The sequence below is a fragment of the Chiloscyllium plagiosum genome, unplaced genomic scaffold (assembly GCF_037043375.1).
Source record: "Chiloscyllium plagiosum isolate Xiang-an unplaced genomic scaffold, Cpla_swu_hap1 HiC_scaffold_10, whole genome shotgun sequence".
Lineage (NCBI taxonomy): Eukaryota > Metazoa > Chordata > Chondrichthyes > Orectolobiformes > Hemiscylliidae > Chiloscyllium > Chiloscyllium plagiosum.
The window spans coordinates 17,144,545-17,168,704 of NW_028270148.1; the positions used below are offsets into that span (position 1 = coordinate 17,144,545).

The 24,160-nt window shown below is 43.1% G+C and overlaps 1 protein-coding gene across 3 annotated transcripts in view; it reads right to left on the minus strand.

The window, feature by feature from the left end:
* The window catches only part of LOC122552624 (FERM domain-containing protein 6), a 77,254-nt gene extending 54,117 nt beyond the window's left edge, over nucleotides 1-23,137 (minus strand). The window contains exon 1 of one of the 3 annotated variants that reach the window (XM_043695403.2): nucleotides 22,887-23,137. The gene's annotated coding sequence lies outside the window, so the exon portion shown is untranslated. Of the gene's footprint in view, nucleotides 1-21,269; nucleotides 21,289-22,886 lie in introns of those variants that run through there. The other 2 variants (XM_043695400.2, XM_087991158.1) reach the window with 2 other exon arrangements.
* Nucleotides 23,138-24,160: the final 1,023 nt, after the last annotated feature.

Below are 24,160 nucleotides of genomic sequence, written 5' to 3' on the forward strand. Positions count from 1 at the left end.
TGTTATTCTTGGAAAAAAAACTTGTTTTCTCACTCTCTAAAACATCTAAATGCAGTGATTGTAATCAGCTATAAGGGAAACATTTCAAGGATGTAAAGCCAACACAATAGAAATCAGAAACAAAAACAGAAATTGCTGGAAAAACTCAGCAGGTATGGCATTATTTGTAGAGAGAAATCAGAGTTAATGTTTTGGGGCCAGTGACCCTTCCTGTGTTAACTCTGTTTTCTCTTTACAGTTGTACCAGGCCTGCTGAGTTTCTCCAGCAATTTCTGTTTTGTTTGTGACACAATCATTCTCATCAAACTTTCTAATGTGTTCATTCAGATTAAACATCATTTCATGCTGAAGGAATACAGGTCACCTTTAATGGAATACAATGTAAAATGCAGATAAGTGTCATTGATCCTCCAAGGGTAAAAAAATATGTACATGCATAATTAAAGCATTATACGTAATGTACCAGGATGTACCCAGCAGTGTACACTACAGACAGAACACCTGACTGGAGTACGCATTGTTCCTCAATACCAAAGACACTCAGTCAGTGCACATGCAGCAAAGGTTAACGTTATCCCATATATGGTTCCCTCTAACTTCAACACATGCTGCAAAATTCAAAAAGAAAACATCCTGGCATCAGTCTAGTTGATCACTTACACTATACAAAATAAAACAAAGTACTGTGGATGCAGGAAATCAGAAACAAAAACAGAAATTGCTGGAGAAATTCAGCAGGTTTGGCAGCAACTGTGGAGCGAAAACAAACTGAACATTTTTTTGGGGTCCAGTGAACTTTATTCAGGACCCTTCTGATCACACCACTCAAGAAGTAGAAAAGAAAAGTTAACTAGTCAAGAATAAAATGAAGTCACCATTACTGGTCTCTCATTCAGAATAATGTAACTGAACCTGGTGTTGTGTGATTTTTAATAATGTAACTGAAACAGTGATAAAACATGATAAATTTGAGAACCCATTTTCTGCTCACCAGACTACCACTTCAATAGATTTGGCACAGGATGTTGTATTAAGGCAGACAGGAGTCCGAAATGCACTCACTGATCTGTGCTGAATGTGCAGTGACCCACAATGAGATGGGTAAGGAAGAGAGAGGAAGAAGCTGGTGTGGCATCTCAGTGACCCTTGTCTTCGATGGAAGGAAAGCAAAATTAACAAGGCTTTCCATTCCAAAACCTAATGATCTCTTCTGAAAAGTACACCATGGCTTGCGAGCATTTGGCAGCAAATAGTCAAATAACGTGCTGAGATTTTCTTTTCAAACTTGCACATGATGAGCAGCAACTTGGGTAAGGTAGTGAACATCGCCATTCCTGTACTTTAGCAGCAGTTTCCACTCCTCATGGAACAGACGGTATCCCTCATATTGCCTACAGTGTTCTTGACCAAACCTACATCATTCAGGTAAATACGGTAGAATAATTTCACCTGCTCACTTTGACAAGGCCTCAAGCGCTGCAATGGTAGTGTCCATACTTATGGACCAGGAGGCATAGGTTCAAGTCCCACCCACTCCAGAGTTGTGTAATGACATCTCTGAACAGACTGATTGGGAAGTATCTGCTAACTTTGACCGTTTTTAGGAAGTCATGGTGAAGGAACATGTTCCTGCTACTTTCCAAGTCAGTGTGGTGAATATGGTTTTAATTAAAGCCAGTAGGTGCTATAGGAAACGGCCCTCCAAATCCAGTTGAATCCATACTTTCAAGGGGGAAAGGACTGGCCAAGATAAATGAAGGAAGAAAAACAAAACCATTCAGGAGCCCTCCAAAGAAACACGTCTCAGTCTGTTTGGCAATGAGCACATGAGGTGGTACATTTGGAAGGAAAATTACAGATGGAAATTATACAGTGAACGGCAGAACCCTTAGGAGTATTGATATGCAGAGGGATCTGGGTGTGCAGGTCCATAGGTGGCAGAGCTGATAGATGAGATAGTAAAAAAGGCTTATAGCAGGCTTGCCTTCATTGAAAGGGGCATCGAGTATAAGAATAGACTATTTATGCTGCAGCTTTATCGAACTTCAGTTAGGCCACACTTGGAATATTGCATACAGTTCTGGTCACCACACTATCAGAAAGATGTGGATTTTTTGGAGAGGGCACTCAAAAGATTTAACAGGATGTTACCTGTTTTGGGGGATTTTAGCAAAGGTTGGATAGACTGGGTTTGTTTTCATTGAAACCCCAGGAGGTTGAGTGGTGACCTGACAGATGTTTATAAGATTGTGAATGGCATGGATAGAGTGAAAAGTATGAGGCTTTTTCCCAGGGTAGAAAGGTCAATTACTAGGGGACACAAGTTCAAGGTGCGGGAGCCGGTGTGTGTGTGTGGGGGGGGGGGGAATGTTTAAAAGAGAAGTGTGAGACAAGGTTTTCACACAAAGGCTGGTGAGTGGCCTGGAATGCATTCCCAGCAGAGGTGGTAGAAGCAAATGGAATAGGAGCATGCAAGAAACACCTGGATGAATTCATGAATAGGAAGGGAAAAGAGGGATACGGACCCTGTAAATGAAGACAATTTTAGTATGGAAGGGCAAGAGGTAGAGAGCCTTAGGAACTAACAACTAGAAAGAAGTTGCAAAGTACCAAGGTGGACTTTGAAGCAGTTTCCCTTACTCCGGGGCAGCCTCTCTGGCTGCCTCCAAAAACAATTGGCTCAATTCCATCCTGCATCAACATAATGGAGTCAAAATTGTGGAATTCAAGATCCCCATTTCTGACCCCCATTTGACGGGTTCCTGAGACTGGCATGACAATCTAGTCCAGGGGGGTTACCCAAAAACCTAAACAAGTTACAATGTTAGTTCATGGATCACTGGACCTAAAATGCCAGACCTGTGTACTTTGAGCACTAAGTCCATTCCTAGTTATTCAGAAAGGAGAGTCAAGTGAGAAGAGGCGGTGCTATAAGATTGCTTCTGGTTTATTAAAGAAACGTACTTTGCCTGGCAAAGTAGCAGCCTAAGTAACATACATTTTGTAAAGAAGACATTAACTCTGCTTTCCCTCCACAGATGCTGTGAGAGCTGCTGAATTTCTCCAGTAATTTCTGTCTTTGTTTCAGATTTCCAGAATCGGAGTTTTCTCTCTCGTACCATGTCCGATACACGCAGAACAAACAACACAAATGGAATTCCAAAACAGGAGACTATTTTAAGTTAAAATCCCCTTTCACAAAATTATTTCAATAATAGGGAACAGGTCCCAAAATGCACACTAAAATAAAAGGAAGTTATTCTTTGCAGACTCTTAACTGTAAAAGATGTCTTACATTCTCATAATAACCGAACAATTCTGATGAATATGTGACAATCATCTGAAACAGTCAGTGAAATTTAAGGGATCCAGGTTACTGAATCAGTCTTTACAATGTTCGTACAGAGACCATTTGGTACACATACTTCCTCCATTCAACCACCATCCAGCTGTCCTTTGGAGTCCAATCTGCCTGGAGATTCATTCCAAAATATTGATCACTTGAAACTGACAAATTCTGAAAGGGGGATGAAACAAAATGTAGTTATAACTGAAATGTTTGCAGGGCTCTGGGAAAGGTGCAGGGTATGGGTTGAATTAGATAGCTGTGTGGTCCCTTTCTGTGCTCTAAGATTTCATGATACTACTTTTGTCTTCTTTACAATATGTATGTTATTTAGGCTGCTACTTTGCCAGGCAAAGTACGTTTCTCCTAATAAACCAGAAGCAATCTTATAGCACCATCTCTTCTCACTCGACTCTCCTTTCTGTTCCTGAATAACTAGGAATGGATTTAGTGCTCAAAATACACAGGTCTGGCTAGGCTGCGAAACAGTTCGGTGAGGATTTCCTCCAACTTGTAGTTTGCTCTCTTGGTTATATTGTTTGACATTCTTTTGCCTTGTTGATTGTGGCACTACATTGGTTGTGTATGTGGAGCCCACTTAGACATCTTTCTAAGCTGTGTCAGCACTAGGCATAAAGTAAGTGCTGCCATTTTAACAATAGTGGTTGAATGTGGATTGACCAACTGCATGGAGTAGTTCACTTAAAACAGGAAAGCACATTATAATGATTGAAGCAGACATGACAGCAGAACAAAGATTGCTACACGCGTGGCTAGCAGACTAACTAGCAGACAGAGTATCAACACTGTATATGTACTAATCCTAACCCTCAACAATAATCTCTCTTAAAGGCAAGGTACATCTACAATGTGCGCATAGCCTATATTCCTTCCCATGCAGATTAAATTCCACTGCCCTCCAAGTTTGGTTCCCAAAGAATACCCAATTTGCATTGTCTTAGACTTATTGATACAATATTAAGTGATGTGGATTTCCACAGCATTGAGAGAAAGAGAAATATTTGTGAAGAGATGCTGAAAATCACTGAATACTGTAATGGATGAGGATGAAGTCAGTTATTCTAGTATTAAGCTGACAAAACATAATCAAGGATAGACATGCTGGATTCAATTTATTGTTAATTTTTATTATCTAGGTGACAGGAGAAAATTAATAATTAATAAAAATTAATGTATCTGTCCTACATCTTGGATCACTGTAAAATACTCTCACATCTACGTCCCAAGCCATCACAATTGTAAACAGTATGAAACCACTCTATTATCTTTTTAATTCTGAGGTAAAGAGCCCCAATTTCTCAGGTTTGTCTTTGTGGCTCCATTTCCCTTCATCAGTGGAGTCCGAAGGAAACTGTGGAATTTCAGAATGTGACAGAAGCTCTAACCCCCCATAAAGCTCCATCATATCCTGCTCTCCGCTACCTCCAGGTTTCAGCATTTTCACTTCATTCATTGCATGTGTACTTTGCGGCTGCCATATTTGCAATGTTATCTCAGGCCAAAGTGTAAAAGCTTCCTATACCTTTTCCCAGACCACTCCTTCCTCCCTCCTCCCCAAGAAACTCCCCGCCCCACTGAATATGAGAATCTTTAAGTTCTCTCAATGTCTCACACTTCAGTCACCAGCCTCAGCAGCAAAAGCAGGTGGTCCTGTACAGGAGGCCCAGTGTTAGCTGGAGGTTTTGCTTTTAAATCCAGCAAAGGTAAAAAGGTTCAGCTCTTGACCCACACAGGTCAGGAAGGGATGAGGGCAATTGTATCATGTTTGCTCATCTCAGCAGTGACAGTAACAGGAGCACTCCAATTACCCCCGTGCCCCCCTCCCCCCCCAGTGAGGAAGAGCCTTGTTATGAAAGGAACCACAAAAAGATTTCCACACCTGATCACTGCCCAGTGACCCTTTGTTGCAACATCAAGTTGTCATATGCAGAGATGAACAGTGGCAGCTGTAAGGTTACCTCCACTTGTTAAATCTCCCGTAGTTTGCAAATTGTTTCTCCTGTCACTGTGACTAACCATTGGTGACACCAATCTTCAGGTTCATTTGAGGATGGATCACCTTGGCGAAGGATAGCTGAAAGTCCAAGGTTAAGACAGTGTCTGCAGGAAAAATCTGATAAGAGAATGGTTTAATTCCTCCCTGACCATTTTGAGATGCCTCAGAGACTTGGGAGTGAATTAATCTGATGAGTACAAGGTGGTATCCAGGCAAGTTAAAGCTCAGAGATTAGCTGGCAGCCTAGCAACTCTACAGTTGGCACTTGTGTGTATGATAGAATTACACACTCACACAATCTGTGGTCTGAAAATGAAAACACCAGCCTAATCTGAAAATTCCAGAAACAGTATCGACATGAGTTTCTAAAATTATAGCAAAAAGCACGAAGCCTTTCAGTAAACATAAGTCACGTGAAATATTCATATTGTGTATCTTTCAATCCTGATAAATACACCCAAGAGATTCTCTCTTTCTCATTAACTTGCTTCAAGTTTTAATACCAGCCAAGAAGGTGTTCTGTGTTTAGAAATCCTTCTTTGATATTTAAAAAAAAGTCTTGAAAGACCTATATGAAATTCCAACATTTAAAAGGGATCTGGTGTAAGTTTGGGAAAGGTTGAGAAGGATATGAGCCAAATCCTGGCAAATGGGACTAGGCCAGATTGGGGTATCTGGTCAGCATGGATAAAATGGATTGAAGGGTCTGTTTCCATGCTGGATGACTCTATGACTGGAATATCCTAAGATATCACGGCGCTGCCACAGCCATTTGTTGCAATTTGGGAAGTGTAGCATCTAGTTTGTGCATTGCAAGGTTCCAAAAGCAAAGTTTTAACAACACGATAATCATTTTTTTATGAAAGTAGTATTGTTTGAGGAATAAATATTGGCTAGGACCCAATTGAATATTCCCCTGACCCTCTTTGGAACAGTACCATCAGACCTTTAACATCTAGCTGACAGTGCAGAAGTGCTCTTGTTATAATGTCCCCTCTAAAACATGACACTTCTATCAGTGCAGTGCTCTCTCGATATTGACCCTCCGACAGTGCGGCGCTCCCTCAGTATGGACCCTCAGACAGTGCAGCACTCCCTCAGCACTGACTCTCTGACAGTGCGGCACTCCCTCAGTACTGACCCTCCAAAAGTGCGGCACTCCCTCAGTATGGATGTGGTGCTGGCTCGAATGGCTGAATGGCCTACTCCTGCATCTACTGTCTATTGTCTATTGGACCATGCAGCGCTCCCTCAGCACTGACCTTCCAACAGTGTGGCGCTCCCTCAGTACTGACTCTCCGACAGGGGGGGAGATCTCCCTCAGTAGTGCACTGAAACACCAGCCTGGAGTATTGTGCTCAGGTCTCTGGCATGAGTCAGATGTAAGATTGCAGTGAGATCTTGGACATCTACTTGAGAGGGCAAGATGGTGCCTTGGCCTAGCATCCTGTCTGAGGGAAGGCATCTCCAACAATCCAGCACACTGTGTGTAGTGCACTGTACTGGGAGATTCAGCCTGGATTAGGGGCTCAGGTCTCTGATGTGTAGGTGATACCTACTAACCCATTAGCAACGGTGCGAGAAACCCAAGGAATCTATGTACATAAAGCAACACACCATGTAAGCCTGGTGACAGCGATAAATCAACTAGGAGAAAGTGAGGATTGCAGATGCTGGAGATCAGAGCTGAAAAATGTGTTGCTGGAAAAGCACAGCAGGTCAGGCAGCATCCAAGGAGCAGGAGAATCGACGTTTCTGGCATAAGCCCTTCTTCAGGAATCCTGAAGAAGGGCTTATGCCCGAAATGTCGATTCTCCTGCTCCTTGGATGCTGCCTGACCTGCTGCGCTTTTCCAGCAACACATTTTTCAGCTCTGACAGCGATAAATGGATGTTTCTGATGACTCCCTGCCCCCATCCCAAACCAGACAGCCAGCAATGCAGTCAGCTGGAGTACTGAGGGTAACCTGAGTATGGAAAACTCGTAACCTGCTCATTTAATCTGCCAACAGGAAGACAGCTGTGTGCTCTAATTAAAGTGATCACATAAGGGAGCTCAATTGGTCTCCTCCCCACCACCAGCACAACCACTTATTTCTTCAGCACTGCTGCCTAGCAGTTTGTAGGAACACAGGGAGAAATAAACATCATTCAAATCAAAACCACTTCCTTTTGAAAGGAAGGAGAAAAACTTTGGAAAGGAGATGTGCAGCTTTGGACAAGACACAACCATGTTGATGAAGACTCCCAAGATACCGCAGGTGAATAAACTGGTTGAACAATGCTTTGAGGCATGTCTCCTTTTATAGAACATAGAACATAGAAAAATACAGCACAGTACAGGCCCTTTGGCCCTCGATGTTGCGCTGATCCAAGCCCACCTAACCTACACTAGCCCACTATCCTCCATATGCCTATCCAATGCCCGTTTAAATGCCCATAAAGAGGGAGAGTCCACCACTGCTACTGGCAGGGCATACCATGAACTCACGACTCGCTGAGTAAAGAATCTACCCTTAACATCTGTCCTATACCTACCACCCCTTAATTTAAAGCTATGCCCCCTCGTAATAGCTGACTCCATACGTGGAAAAAGGTTCTCATGGTTAACCCTATCTAAACCCCTAATCATCTTGTACACCTCTATCAAGTCACCCCTAAACCTTCTTTTCTCCAATGAAAACAGCCCCAAGTGCCTCAGCCTTTCCTCATACGATCTCCCTACCATACCAGGCAACATCCTGGTAAACCTCCTCTGCACCCGTTCCAGTGCCTCCACATCCTTCCTATAGTATGGCAACCAAAACTGCACACAATACTCCAGATGCGGCCGCACCAGAGTCTTATACAACTGCAACATGACCTCAGGGCTCCGGAACTCAATTCCTCTACCATTAAAAGCCAGTACGCCATATGCCTTCTTCACCGCACTATTTACCTGGGTGGCAACTTTCAGAGATCTGTGTACATGGACACCAGTATCCGACCATTAGCCCAGTACCCCGTCTTTTTGTTACTCTTACCAAAGTGAATCACCTCACACTTACCTACATTGAACTCCATTTGCCACCTTTCTGCCCAGCGCTGCAACTTATCTATATCCCGCTGTAACCTGACACATCCTTCCTCACTGTCAACAACTCCACTGACTTTTGTATCATCCGCAAACTTGCTCACCCAACCTTCTAGCCCCTCCTCCAGGTCATTTATAAAAATGACAAACAGCAATGGTCCCAAAACAGATCCTTGCGGAACACCGCTAGTAACTGCACTCCAAGATGAACCTTTACCATCAACTACTACCCTCTGTCTTCTTCCAGCCAGCCAATTCCTAATCCAAACCTCCAACTCACCCTCAATGCCATACCTCCGTATTTTTTGCAGTAGCCTACCATGGGGAACCTTATCAACCGCCTTACTGAAATCCATATGCACCACATCTACCGCTTTACCCTCGTCTACCTCCTTAGTCACCTTCTCAAAGAATTCAATAAGTTTGTGAGGCACGACTTGCCCTTCACAAAACCATGCTGACTATCCTTGATCACATTATTCCTATCCAGATGTTCATAAATCCTATCCCTTACAATTCTCTCTAAGACTTTGCCCACAACAGGTGAGACTCACCGGCCTATAGTTACTAGGGTTATCCCTACTCCCCTTCTTGAACAAGGGAACCACATTTGCTATCCTCCAGTCTACTGGCACTATTCCTGTAGACAACGAGGACATAAAAATCAAGGCAAATGGCTTTGCAATCTCCTCCCTTGCTTCCCAGAGAATCCTCGGATAAATGCCATCAGGCCCAGGGGACTTATCTATTTTCACCCTTATTGTGTATATTGTGTGTTCTTCCCTTTCCCGACATTCCCAGCGGTAGGAATTGTGATTCCTGTAGCTCAAACATGGTGTGTTCAAATGGGGCTTTCAGCAGCCCAGTTTCCCCTGGTCAAAAGATGCAGACAGGTTTGTGGATGGCACAGGAACAACTCTGCTCCAATTTGGAGATACTGGCATGTCTTCTTCATTACTCTTTCATGGGATATGGAAGTCACTGGCGGGGCCAGCATTAGTTGCTCACCCCCAATTACCCTTGAACCGACTACTAGGGCACCCAAGTGAACCACATAGCTGTTTGTCTGGAGTCACGTGTGGGTCAAACCAAGTCAGGATGGTATTCCCTGAAGGACATTATTGTAAAAGTCCATCGAGCTCATTAATCAATGATTGTTGTAATGGTGACCACTTATTTTATTGGGCAGATTTTATGAATTGAATTTAAAAGTGCACCGGCTGCCATGATAGGAATTGAACCCATGTCCACCCAAAGTAATAGATCACCTCGATGCCAGAGTCTCCCACATCCCTCCCCTCTTTTATGCAAAAGGTACACAAATCTCGCAGATTTGCCCCTTCAGCAATTAAGTAAAATATTGTCATGTTCCACTTTAAATATTTAAAGATTGATTTTATCATTTTTTTAAAAATCTAAATAGTTCAGATGCCAGTTGCATTGTTCACATATCATATCTCATCAGAGCTGAGTCCAGTCTTAAAGTCCAAAAGCTATAGTCAAACCTTGGTGCATGAGCTAGGTGCAGATCGGAGGGCACTGAGTAACACTCAGTGCCCCAAGGTCTATTAGATTAGCTCAGAATTAAAACAAGAACTCTTTTTGTTTCTATTTCTGGAGATAAGACTTATGGCCACTGTCTGTGCGGACTTATATTTGTGGCTTCTGCAGAACAATCTATATTGTTGGGATTTTGAACTGTTCAAACAACATGACTGACACAAACAGAGCTAAGTGAGATTTAACTATCAAAATAAAATGTGGTGAACAGCTGCTGCCCATGACATCTCCACCCAAGATCTTTTGGTTAATGATCTCTGGTTATTGGAGATCTTGGGTGTGGAACAGGAGGCTGGGAACCTGTCAAATGATTTAATGCAGTTCATGAATTGGGGAAAGAGAGAGGTGGGAGAAAGAGTAAGCAGGAGGCATGCAGTAATGCTGAGAAGATTAAGATACTTGTCTTCCTTATTTTCTCCATTAATTCTACATTTTAGTTCCAGTAGAATTCTGCCTTTTGTCAGGAATGTCACTCACAGGTAGATGCTGTCATAGGTCACTTATCCTGTCAGACTCAAGTTAAAATAAATACCTACGGATGAAAAATGGGCTGAACAAATTCTTCTGCTTCCAAATTTAAATGACGGAAATGATCAGAGGAAACTGCAGGAAACAATAAATTAGGGTTATCCCAAACTGATGTTATCAGTGGCTCAGTTCCATTTACTTTGTTTGTGTGTCACACCCCAACCATGTGAAGTGTGACACAGGTACATTTTTGGATGATCTGCGAGCTGTGCAGGTGGACTGAATACTTCAAATGTATCTTAAAAGTCTGAATATTTCCAAAATAGGACAAATAACACATGAGTTCACAGACAGAGCATTACATCAAATGCCCAATGAATAATGAATGGGGTGGAATTGCTCATCCAGGGGAGAAGAATCAAGGGATAGCCTGCCTTGCTTAGACCAGAAACAGTCTCTTTCGGCTCTTAGATGAACCCAAAGTGCAACCATCAACTGCTCCACTGACTGACCACTCTTTCTGGATGAATTTAATAAAGGAGACAAGAAGAAACATAACAGTTCCACAGTTAAGAACACACAGAATAGGAGCAGGAGTAGGCTGTTCGGCCCCTCCAGCCTGCTCCATCAGTCAGTAAGTTCACAAAGTGGCTTTACCTCCAGATTCCTGCCTGCTCCCGCCAACCCTCGATTCCTTTGTCAATCGAGTATCTATCTACCTCAGTCCTTGAAGCTACTCAATGGACCACTTTCCACTTCTCATTGTGAGAGGGAATTCCAAAACCAATGATCCTCAGAACATAAATTCCTCCTCATTCCTGCCTTAAGTTGGAGACTCCTCATTTTGAACCTTGCACCCTAGTTCCAGATTGCCACGAGAGGAAACATCCTTCTACAAGTTCACAAATATCTGTGATCTGAAATGTGTGCATACAGCTGTTGTACCCCTTCAAAAAAATCACTGGTCCATTCAAACACAAGAAATGTCCACCAACAGCTCCAAATACTCAGAACTGAATCAAGTTAGATTACACACTGACATGCCATTCCTTCCCTTCTTCAGCAGACAGAAAGCAAAGCAGAAAGATAGCAATTCTGTCTCCAGAGTCAATAACAAAAAGCATGCAGGCAAACCTGAAATATTACACCACCTAGTCAAAACCATCCATGCTGCCAATATAAAAGACATAGGCTTCTTACTTTGGCTGAGTGAAACAACTCAATTCAGATAGGAAATCAGAATTTTAAAAGTGTTTCAATTTTTTTTTAAAAAGCATGAGTTTGTATTCTCCCACTTCATGTAATCTACATATGAGCATATCACAGAATCATATAACATGGACAAAGTCCATGCAGCCCATATTTCCAATTAGCTCTATTCCTCCCTATTGGTTTTCCCTTTAGAAAATATACCAAGCTCTTTTTTTGGAAGTTACGGCTCAATCTGCTTCCGCCAACCTTTCAGGCAGCACGTTCCAAATCACAGCAACTCTGTTATGAGAAATGTTCTGTATCCCTCCTGGATTCTTCACGCCAACCACCTTAAATCTGTGTCCTCTAGTTACCAATCTTCTGCTAATAGAAACAACGTCTCCCCTTTTATTTTGTTAGAACCCCTCATAATGTTGTGTGCTTGATTACATCACCTCCTTACTCTGCCATGCTCTAAGGACAGCAATTCCAATTTCGCAAATCCCACAGCATAACTGAAGTCCCTTGTCCCTGGATTCTCTACTCACTTCCTAAATTGTGATCCCAGCATTTAATAAAATGTTTTTTATGAGGAATAACCCCAAAAGTGAAAGCGAGATTAAACACCTTCAACAGCTAAATAGAGCAAGTGGAATTCACTTCCACAGAAGGCGGTTGAGGCCAAATCATTACATGTTTTCAAGAATGAGGTGGACTTGGCTGCTGGGGCTAAAGGGATCACAGGATATGGAGGAGGGCGGAATTAGAGTGTAGAACTTGATTATCAGCCATAATCATATTGAATGATGGAGCACGCTCAAGGATCAAATGGCCTACTCCTGCACCTAAATTCTATGTTTCTATATGTTCCAGACTTCAAATTAACAATGCCACTAGGAATCAGCCAATAAATCTGTTATTGCTTTTCCATTCAGCATTTGATTATGGTGTTAAGAATCTTAACAGACTCATGTTTCCCATGTGATAAATCAAAGAGCTTCTCTTATATTTTCTCAAGACTTTTCATTACCAGCTACAATATCCAATACCATTTGAATGTTAAAAGCTTAGATGCAAACCCAATAAGAATTTAGCTAATTGTACTGTAAACACAAACTCCTGCAGAGAAATTAAGCTAGCAATAGTCCCACATTGCATTCTGCCCATTTGGAATACCTTTGTTCCTGTCTGTGAATTTTTAAACAGATTTTAACTGGTTCAGATACTCTTTTGATAATGAACTTGGAAAAATGATTTCTATGCTGCAGCACATCATGAAGTCAGGCATTACTAAAAAAAATCCATAAATGCAGCAAAACTGCAGAAAGCCAATCACTTTCAACAGCCAGCATTAAGGCAAAGGCAATAAACACAAAAAGTGTTGGAGATTCAGTAGATCTGGCAGGATCTGCAGAGTGAGAAGCAAGAGTTAACGTTTCAGGTCAATGATCCTTTCTCAGTTTTAATGTGTTTCCTGAATCCACGAGACTGCTTTTTTTTAAACATATGTCTGAAGGTTTTCTGTTTCCCAAAGTATTTTTTGAATTGAACAGAACAGTGGCTGAACAGAAATAACAGAACATTATATATATTGCAAAGTAATGCACCAGTCTTTTAGATGTATCAATAAGCATCACTGATACTAAATGCTCAAGCCAAGTGCACTCATTTGCCTTTCACTCCCCAAAAGGAGTATTTCAGAGCTGGGTTAGTGATGCTCAAATTAGCAAAGGCCACCAAATTCAGTCATTCAGAACAGTCCCTAGATTTAAGGAGTGGCTAGTTGTACCAAATGTTATGAAGTGTTGCATTGCCTTATTCTGCCTTCTTGAAACATGTTTATAGAGTGCATTAGAAGGAATAAAACAGCAAACGGTACAGAAGATGCTAATAATGCACACACCATCCTCGCACATGATAGACAGGCAAAGCATTGGTGGATTATTCGAAGCACTTAAACACAAACTGGAAGACTAGGTTTGGGAAGACAGGTCATAGAGTTATGCAGCACATAAGGAGGCCACTAATATGTCACACCAATACCACTGGTTGAAAAAGCTAATCTCATTTCTGCTCCATTAGCAAAAACAACTGTTTTTTTCCCCCCATGGCTGGTGACTGGCAACAGTTTGGCTCAGACCCATCTTAATTGGAGGGGATTGAAATCCCACCCACAGTTTGGAGTTTCCCACCATTTAAAAGACATTCAGCCATGCTGTCATTGGATCTAAAACACAAGACTTTGCACTCAGCCAACACTGACCTTCTCTTGCCACAGTTTTGTCCGCTTACAGAATCTATGCTCCTTTGTAACCTCCCAGCATAACCTCCCTACTGTAGCTGCTGCCCTTTGTGGTATTAGCAAGGCTTTGCTGCACAACTCTATATGACTTCACCCAAGTCATCAACAAGGTAATGTAATTTAAGTTGAAGCTCCAGAACAGATCACTGCAACTTGTCACATACCAGCAGAGCAGATCTCTGTTTTCCTTTATTTACTACGCCCATCCCAAGCATGTACAATTTCCGGCCTGTGTTGTTAGCAGCTACAAGTGATGGAACCTGCTAGAGATGGGGCAGTGAAAAGTTTGAAAGAATTGTAGATGCATCATTCCCAGTTCTAGGAAGTGAGGAAATCTCATGCAGAGGTTCAAGTTTTGCCATGAGGATTGGTGAGCAAGAAGAGGCTTCTGAGGATTTAACTCATAGAGTGGGTTTGGGAGTCATGGTATAGAGGAGAGGAAGTGGAATCACACTTAAGAACAAGTAGCTGGGAGGCCAGCACCAGGAAGGACAGAGGAGCCGAGGTTTCAGACAGAAATATCGGCCAGGCTGGAAAAACAGAGAGAAATTGAAAGCTATGGAACTAACAAGATAGGCAGACAGTCAAGAGAGTTGAACAAAAGGCTGCACATCTCCACAAGTGAAGGGGGCTGGAGACATGCAACAATGCTGTGACAGACATCAGGAATGGCCTTTGTAAACACTGGCATTAAGAATATGTCAAAAATCACGCACAGAAAAGCTGTTCCGGGAGTGCAAGGTCTTTAACAGGAAAGGAGTATAAAAGTACTGAAACCGTACCTATTGTGGCTATCTTGCTCGTGGACAAGAAAATTTAAAATTCTTCCAACTGAACTAAATACAACTTGCTGAACATACACAACTAGTCAGCCAGAATCTAGGGAGAAAAAATTTTGACTTCATTTTTTTTCTCCCTATAGATGGATCTTCACCGTAAACAAAAAATGCTTCTCCATGTTTTCCTTTCCTCTACACAACAGGTGTCAAACCTGCTCACGGTTTAATTCCCCAGGCGGCCTCTTCCTGCCCACCAACCCTCACGGCAAACTTGAACCTGCTCATGAGGTCTCCTCACTTCCCAGTACTGGTCGCTCTGATGAAAAGTCATCTAGACTGGAAATGTTAGCTTGCTCTCTCTCCATGGATGCTGCCTGACCCACTGTGATTTCAAGCATTTCTTGTTTTCCAGCATCTGCAGTAATTCGCTCCTGATGGACTTTCAGTTTGTTCCCTGCATCCTTTAACTTTATGTTGACTTGCACCTGATATGTTCCATAATTTCAATCATAGTTTTAAAGGCAAAATCCTCCAGTTCTGTTATGACCAAGAACAATAACAAATAATAAGTTTACATTAAATGTCACATTCTTTTCTCACATTTGGCTTCACTTTGGTATAAAATGTGCACATTAGGATTGCTGCTTAAGTGATTTATAACTTCACCATCAGGACAATATGTAAGATAACTTGCAGTGTTTATTTATACGGCTAACTTCTGCTCTTTGTCCCATGTTCTGACTGTTTCTATTTACCTGAGGTATGTTGAACAATGCATCATATTGGCAGCTGACCTCAACCAGATACTGGATTTTGGAATACCAGCTAAAGATGTCCAATAAGAACCATCACTGTGACCACAGTACTAAAGATCTGGACAAGTGACCAATGAGCAAACATCATGAGAGAGTACCTTGAGATGTTTGGTTTACCATTTCTGGTTGAGTATTGAGTCCCCATGATCTCTCTTAACTGACTCAGCTAGTTTTCTTTTTTACTTCAGTGATGGAGAAATTTCAATAGAATCAGGAAAATGTGGGGGTGGGATGCTCAATCCTAGGTCTTCAAATGTTGAACAAACTATGTTAGAATTATAGAATTATAATCAGAAAGTCAATGTGGTAAACAAACTTGTGTCAAACTCTGTTGACCACATACAACTTTGTGCAAAGTCCCCTTCAGTTATCAGCTGTGTTCACTGACCTACCGTTTACCCACAAAATTAAAATTCTCATCCTGAGTTAAAATCACACTACTGCTTCACTCTTCCTCCTCCAGATTGACAACTCTCTGAAAATTTGCCAAGATGGAGGAGCAGAAACATGTCATTCAGCCCATCATTCAATGAGATCATGGCTCATCTGATAATCCTCAACCCCAGTTTGCTGCCTTTTCCCCAAAATTCCTTACTGATTGAGCATCTGTCCTTCTCAACACTGAAAACACTAATACAGTTAACAACCCTGCCTTCTTCTTTGGGCCTATACTCACCCATAAAAGGAAACAATTTCTCCACATTTGCCTGTCAAGTTCCCTAAGAAATTTGTGCATTTGAACAAAGTTACCCATCATTCTTCTAATCTCCAATGAGGCCCAATTTACTCTACCTCTCCTCAAGAGCAAGTGCCTCCTTACTCAGGATTAAACTCGTGAACTTCCTCTGGGCTACCAGCCTTTCTTTAGACATACAGACCAAAACTGTTCTCAGTATTCTAGATGTGATCTGACTAGGGTCTTGTATAGTTTTAAAAAAACTTTTATGCTCCATTTCCTTTGAAATAGAGGCCAACGTTGCATTTCTCTTCCCACTGAATTTGGATGCTAGCATTTGTTTTGGAGTCTGCCTCTCCAGTTTTGACCATTTGACCACCTCACAGTTGCCTCACTCCATCATCTCTTCTGTACAGGACTGTGGGTGTACCTTAACCTGGAACACTGCAATGGTTCAAGGCAGCAGCTCACCACCACCTCCTTCAGGGCAATAACGGATGTGCCACAAATGCTGGCTTCACCTGCGATGTTTACATCATATCAACAAATTTGGTAAAATTAGCAATGGTCTGTCTCTCCTCCTTTAAGACATGACTTAAACCTACAGAGGAATTGTTGAATGTCTTGAAACATATAAAAGTGGATAAATCCCCAGGACCTGATCAGGTGTACCCTAGAACTCTGTGGGAAGCTTGGGAAGTGATTACTGGGCCCCTTGCTGAGATTTTGTATCATCAATAGTCACAGGTGAAGTGCCGGAAGACTGGAAGTTGGTTAATGTGGTGCCTCTATTTAAGAGGGTGGTAAGGACAAGCCAGGGAACTGTAGACCAGTGACCCTGATATTGATGGTGGGCAAATTGTTGGAGGGAATCCTGATGAACAGGATGACATGTATTTGGAAAGGCAAGGACTGATTAGGGATAGTCAATATGGCTTTGTGTTTGGGAAATCATGTTTCACAAACTTGATTGAGTTTTTTGAAGAAGAAACAAAGAGGATTAATGAGAGCAGAGCGATGGACATGATCTATATGAACTTCAGTTAGGCGCTTGACAAGGTTCCCCATGGGAGACTGGTCAGCAAGGTTAGATCTCATAGAATATGGGGAGAACTTAGCCATTTGGATACAGAACTGGCTCAAAGATAGAAAACAGAGGGTGGTGGTGGAGGGTTGTTTTTCAGACTGGAGGCCTGTGACCAGTGGAGTGCCACAAGGATCGGTGCTGGGTCCTCTACTTTTTGTCATTTACATAAATGATTTGGATGTGAGCATATGAGGTACAGTTAGTAAGTTTGTAGATGATACCAAAATTGGAGGTGTAGTGGACATCGAAGAAGGTTACCTCAGATTACAACGGGATTTTGATCAGATGGGCCAATGGACTGAGAAGTGACAGGTGGAGTTTAATTTAGATAAATGTGAGGTGCTGCATTTTGGGAAAGCAAATCAGAGCAGGACTTATACACTTAATGGTAAGATCCTAGGGTGTGTTGCTGAACAAAAAGACCTTGGAGTGCAGATTCATAGCTCCTTGAAAGTGGAGTCGCAAGTAGCTAGGCTAGTGAGGAAAGCGTTTGATATGCTTTCCTTTATTGTCAGAGTATTGAGTACAGGAGTTGGGAGGTCATGTCGGGGCTGTACAGGACATTGGTTAGGCCACTTTTGGAATATTGTGTGTAATTCTGGTCTCCTTCCTATCAGAAGGATGTTGAGAAACTTGAAAGAGTTCAGAAAAGATTTACAAGGATGTTGCCAAGGTTGGAGGATTTGAACTATCGGAAAAGGTTGAATAGGCTGGGGCTGTTTCCCCTGGAGTGTCGGAGGCTGAGGGGTGACCTTATAGAGGTTTATAAAATCATGAGGGGCATGGATAGGATAAATAGACAAGGTCTCTTCTCTGGGATGGGGGAGTCCAGAACTATAGGGCATAGGTTTAAGGTGAGAGGGGAAAGATATAAAAGAGACCTCACGGGCAACTTTTTCACCCTGAGGATGGTACATGTATGGAATGAGCTGCCAGAGGAAGTGGTGGAGGCTCGTACAATTGCATCATTTAAAAGGCATCTGGATGGGTATATTAATAGGAAGGGTTTGGAGGGATATGGGCCGGGTGCTGGCAGGTGGGACTAGATTCGGTTGGGATATCTGGTCAGCATGGACGAGTCGGACCGAAGGGTCTGTTTCCATGCTGTACATCTCTATGATGCTATGACTTTCACCAAACTTTGGTCACCCACCTAATATCTTGTTCTTTGGCTCAGTGTCAATTATTTTTGCCTAATAATGCTGTTGTGAAACATCTGGGGATGTTTCATTATGTTAAATGCACTGTATAAATGTATATTATTGTCATTTAAATATTTCACATTCCTCTACCATCAAATTAGCAACAGATCATTGAATAGGAAGCTTGCCAACCATGCAGTACTTCCCACAATTTATTTTTCCAGATGCAACATCTTATACTCGCCTCAATCTGTTCCTCCCAAACTACATAATTTCGGTACCAGCCTAGGCACACCCAAAGACTCCATTTCTAAAAGGCATAAATTAAATATTTCACTTGCAACTTCTTTACTTCTACTGAGATGCTTGGCAGCGTGTTCTACATACAACAGCGAGAAGGAGGTAGTAGTTTGGCTGGCCTAGCAATTCCAGTGGTAAAAACAGAAGATGCTCGAAGAAGAGTCCATAAAACATCAGAGCAGAAGTAAACGATTCAGCCATTGAGGTTGCTCCACCATTCAATGACATTGTGGCTGCTCTGATGGAGGAGTCGTGATGGCCTATTGATATTATTACTGGACTGTTACTACAGAGACCCAGGCAATGTTTTGGGGACCTGGATTCACATCCCACCATGGCAGAGGTGGAATTCAGATTCAATAAGGAATCCTGAGTTAAGAGTCTAACAATAATAATAAAACAATTATTGATTGTCAGGAAAAACCCATCTGGTTCACTTATATCCTCTAGGGTAGGAAACTGTCACTGTTACCTTGTCTGACCTTGTGAATCAAGAGCCAGAATAAGGTGGGTGACTCTTAACTGCCCTCTGGAATGGGTGATGTCCTCATCCCATGAATCAATGAAAGAAAAAACAAGTAACTTTCAATTCCAATTTCCTGTCTTTTCTCCATAACTCTTGATTCCCTTACTGATTAAAATGTGTCTCTCTTAACCTTGAATATATTTAATGACACAGTGCCCACAGTCTTCTACAGTGAAGAATTCTACAGATTCATCTCCCTCAGAAAAAAAAATTGTAGTCAAATTGGGCTTGAAACATTGATTCTGTTGCTCACTGCACAGATTTGTTGAGTGTTTCCAACACGTACTGTTTTTATTTCAGATTTCCAGCATCTGTAATATTTGGATATTATTGTGATCTTGAGGCCCAGACTAATGGTCTAATGACAAGAGTTCAAATCCCACCACATCATCTGGAGAAATTTAAATTCAATTAATAAATCCCAGCATTGTTACAGCACAGGAAGTGTATCCACTGGCTCTTCAAACAATCATTACCGAGCCTAACCTCCTGCCTTTGTACATCATTTCTATCCAAATAACCATCTTGAATACTTCAGTTAAACCTGTCTCCACCACAGTTCCAGACAGTGCATTCCACAGCCTAATTACTCACTGGATGAGAAGGACTTTTTTTCACATCAATCTGACTTTACTTGTGCATTAATTTAAATCTATGCCCGCTCATTCTTTTTTCCATTATGAGTAGGAACAGCTTCTCCCTTCCTACTCCCTCCAGCCCACTCATGATTTTGAACACCTCTCTCAGGTCTCCTCTCAGCCGCTTTCTGTCCAAGGAGAACAGTCCAACTTTTGATTGGGAGCAACATGATGGCTCAGTGGTTAGCACTGCTTCCTCACAGAACCAGGGACCTAGGTTCCATTCCTGCTTCAGGCGACTGTCTGTGTGAAGTTTGCACATTCTCCCTGTGTCTGTGAGGGTTTCCTCCATGTGGTCCAGGTTCCACCCACAGTCCAAAGATGTACTGGTCAGGCGAATTAGCCATGCTAAATTGCCCAAAGTGTTAGATGCATTAGTCATGTGTAAATGTTGGGTAGGGAAATGGGTCTGGGTGGGTTATCCAAGTCTATGTGAATTTGTTGGGCCGTAGGGCCTGTTTCCATACTGTTGGGAATCTAATCTAAATTGTTTTCAATCCACAGGCACTCCCTGATTTACAAATGCTTGTCCTTATTAGATTAGATTAGATTACTTTCAGTGTGGAAACAGGCCCTTCAGCCCAACAAATCCACACCGCCCCGCCGAAGCGCAACCCACCCATACCCCTGCATTTACCCTTTACCTAACACTCCGGGCAATTTAGCATGGCCAATTCACCTGACCTGCACATCTTTGGACTGTGGGAGGAAACCGGAGCATCCGGAGGAAACCCACGCAGACACAGGGAGAATGTGCAAACTCCACACAGTCAGTCGCCTGAGGCGGGAATTGAACCCGGGTCTCTGGCGCTGTGAGGCAGCAGTGCTAACCACTATGCCACCGTGCCGCCCAGCCACTATGCCACCGTGCCGCCCATGAATGAGATCCTAACCCTACTCAGAAATGGCCATTTTATATTCTGTTATATTGTGTTCTGACAAACATACAGATCAACTTACAAACTTACTCAGGAATGGAATTCATTTATAACCTGGGGACTGTCCATACCCTCATAACTGAAGTTCATCACTGGATGCATTCTTGTAAATCACTTCTGCATTCTCTCCAATGCATCTATATCTTTCCCATAACGTGAGGCTTACAAATTGGACCCAATATTCCAGTTGAGGTCCAACCAGTGTTTTATGCATCAGGAATTGAAAGCGAAGTGCAGTGATGGAGACCATGAAACTATCATTGAGGATGAAGAGTCACTGGGCTCCAAACGTTGCCTCTGTTTTCGTTCTCTCCACACTGCTAGACCTGCTGAGTTTCTCCACCATGTTCTTTAAGCTATCATTGATTGTGGTTAAAGCCCTCTGGCTCACTTTTAGAGATTAAAATCTTACCTGGTCTGGCCTATTTGTGACTCCAGACCCACAGCAATGTGGACTGAAGGTTGAAATGACTTCAGCGAGCTTTTCAATTCAAGGGCGGTGAGGGAATGAGCGGTAAATGCTGGCTTTGCCAGTGACGCCCACATCCCATTAGAGAAAGTGTATAGAAAATAAAATAACATAATGCGCGCCACAGGAATCCTTTCCGTGCCTAACTGGGTCCCCAACCGAGTGTGGTTTACGCGCAGAAGGAAAACTTGCGGCCAAGTAACGTCAATGAGGGTGGGGAAAGAGGAGTCTGCCCCCTCTCAGAGAACACAGCGTTCCTCAGGAATTCAGGGAGCGGACCCTTCCCACTATGGGATAAATAACATCGTTTATATTCACACCCTTTCAACAGCTGGAGGGTGAGTTTTGAAACGACTTCAGCATTTCTGATGGTGATTATGTTAAAATAAACCCTTAAGGTCTTAGGCAAAAGTGAGGACTGCAGATGCTAGAGATCAGGGTCTAGATTAGTGGTGCTGGAAAAGCACAACAACTCAGGCAGCATCCGAGGAGCAGGAAAATCGACGTTTCGGGCAAAAGCCATTCATTCGGAAGGATTTAAGGTTGTAGCCAAGCCCAGTGTTTTTTTTCTGACAAATGACAATTCGTGATCCAGTATGATGATTTGACAACAGATAGTTTTGTGAGGAGATTGTAAGGGGTATATGTTGATCAAGGTGATCTAATTATCGCTTAAGAATAGCCTGTCGTATTTAAACCACGGATTAAACTGGGAGGTGACAAACAGGAAGGCGCCCAAACCCATTTAATTCCAGCGAGAGACTCGGGACGACATACCACACGTCCCTCAGGAACTCACTCACTCCCAGTTTCTGGAATCCAGAATAAAACTCGGGCAAGACGCCACATACAATCGGCAGCTTCCCCCGGGGTCACTGGATAGCTGGCTCCTCAGAGTACTCTCCAGAAAGATTCTCCACACACACACTATCACACTCCAACTTCAGAAATACCAACTCTCCCTGAATAAAACACCAAGAGGCAGTCAAACGCTGAAGAAAGCACGAGCAAGTTGCTAACAGTGTGATCAGCTCACTCTCCTGCACTCAAAACTCACCAGAACTTCAGTGTTTATATATTCAGGAACAACAGGAGAGAGAGAGAGAGAAAGGAGCCTTCTCAAACAGACATTCCACACACACTCGCTGTATTCTGAAACTCGCCTTGACGCATTCGTTAAGAAATTTGAAAATAAATAAAAACATCACAACTGACAGAGCTTGTCAAAGCCAGTGTGGGAGAATGCAGGGGGCGATCCACAGCGGATCTCTGCAGCCTGTAACAGGTTGGACGTGTCTCAGACTAACCCTGATCTCCCCTCCAGGAGTCTGACCTGGAGAACTGAGAGCTCCCCACGGGTCTTTAACCCACTGCTCCCGATCAATCAATCCCTCAGCATCCCCTCCTGCCTTAAAACTGTCCCGCAGTGTAGCCTTGGGGCTGGGGAGGAAAGGGCTGTGTCAAGGCACTGCCTTCAGTAGTAAACAGGCGAGGCATTTCTACACAGATACATAATCACACAGACACAAAGTAAAGATATAGGGACACTCGGTAACTTACAGAAGCGGCTACAAAGTGAGGCGAACGCCAGCTCCTTGCGCCAGCACTGGCTCCTGATGAGTTTGCAGACACAATGTTGCCATCACCGGGATCCCAAACCACAGCCGCAATGTTGCAACATTCTGTGAATGGGGCCACGCAGGAGGTGAGCTCTGGGCGGTCGAGGACGCGCTTTGCGACGGGCACGTTCACGAATCGCGCGCTTCTTCTGGCAAGGAAAATGGCCCAATCCCCGTCCCCTTCTCTCTAACATACACACACAGGAGCAGATTGCTTCCTGACTGTCACCAGTCTCTCTCTCTCTCTCTGACTCACACACAGGGGCAGATTGCTTCAGGGTTGTCATCAGTCTCTCTATCTCTCACACACACAGGAGCAGATTGCTTCCTGACTGTCACCAGTCTCTCTCTCTCTCTGACTCACACACAGGGGCAGATTGCTTCAGGGTTGTCATCAGTCTCTCTATCTCTCACACACACAGGAGCAGATTGCTTCCTGACTGTCACCAGTCTCTCTCTCTCTCTGACTCACACACAGGGGCAGATTGCTTCCTGACTGTCACCAGTCTCTCTCTCTCTCTCTGACTCTCAGACAGGAGCAGATTGCTTCAGGGTTGTCATCAGTGTCTCTCTCTCTCTCTCTCTCTCTGATACACACACAGGAGCAGATGGCTTTCTGACTGTCGCCAGATTTTCTCTGATACATACACACACGCAGGAACGGATGGCTTCAGGACTGTCACCAGTCTCTGTCTCTCTCTGACTGCCACACTGGAGCAGATTGCTTCAGGACTGTTATTAGTCTGCCTTGCCAGGTTTCCCAGTGATGGGGAAATCCCCTGCTGGGCTGGCCATTGAGTTAGGGTCTCCCAGATTCCAGATTTAACTATGTGGTGAACTTTCAGATAACACACCAGTATTCTATGAGCTACTACTGCTTGACCATACTCAGACTCCCTGGGAATGCCTTTCAATGAGAATTTGGGTGAATTTGGGATGAGCAGTGGGGATCCTGGAAGTTGGCTAAGCAGCGTAACAGAACACGCCAACAGCTATCAAAGAATATCCTTTCGGCAGCACGATGACAGAAGCCCATTACTTTGGCTTCTCTGGGTCATGTCACAAAAGCTGCTGGCACAAGTTAGTTGGAGTTTGGGTTTGAGATGTGTCTCTCCACATGAGATTTCTTTGCCTGATTGAACTGCATGTTTTAGTTGCGTGGTTATGATGTGGACAATGCAGTCAGTGTAGCCTCACAGCTTGCTTGATGAACTG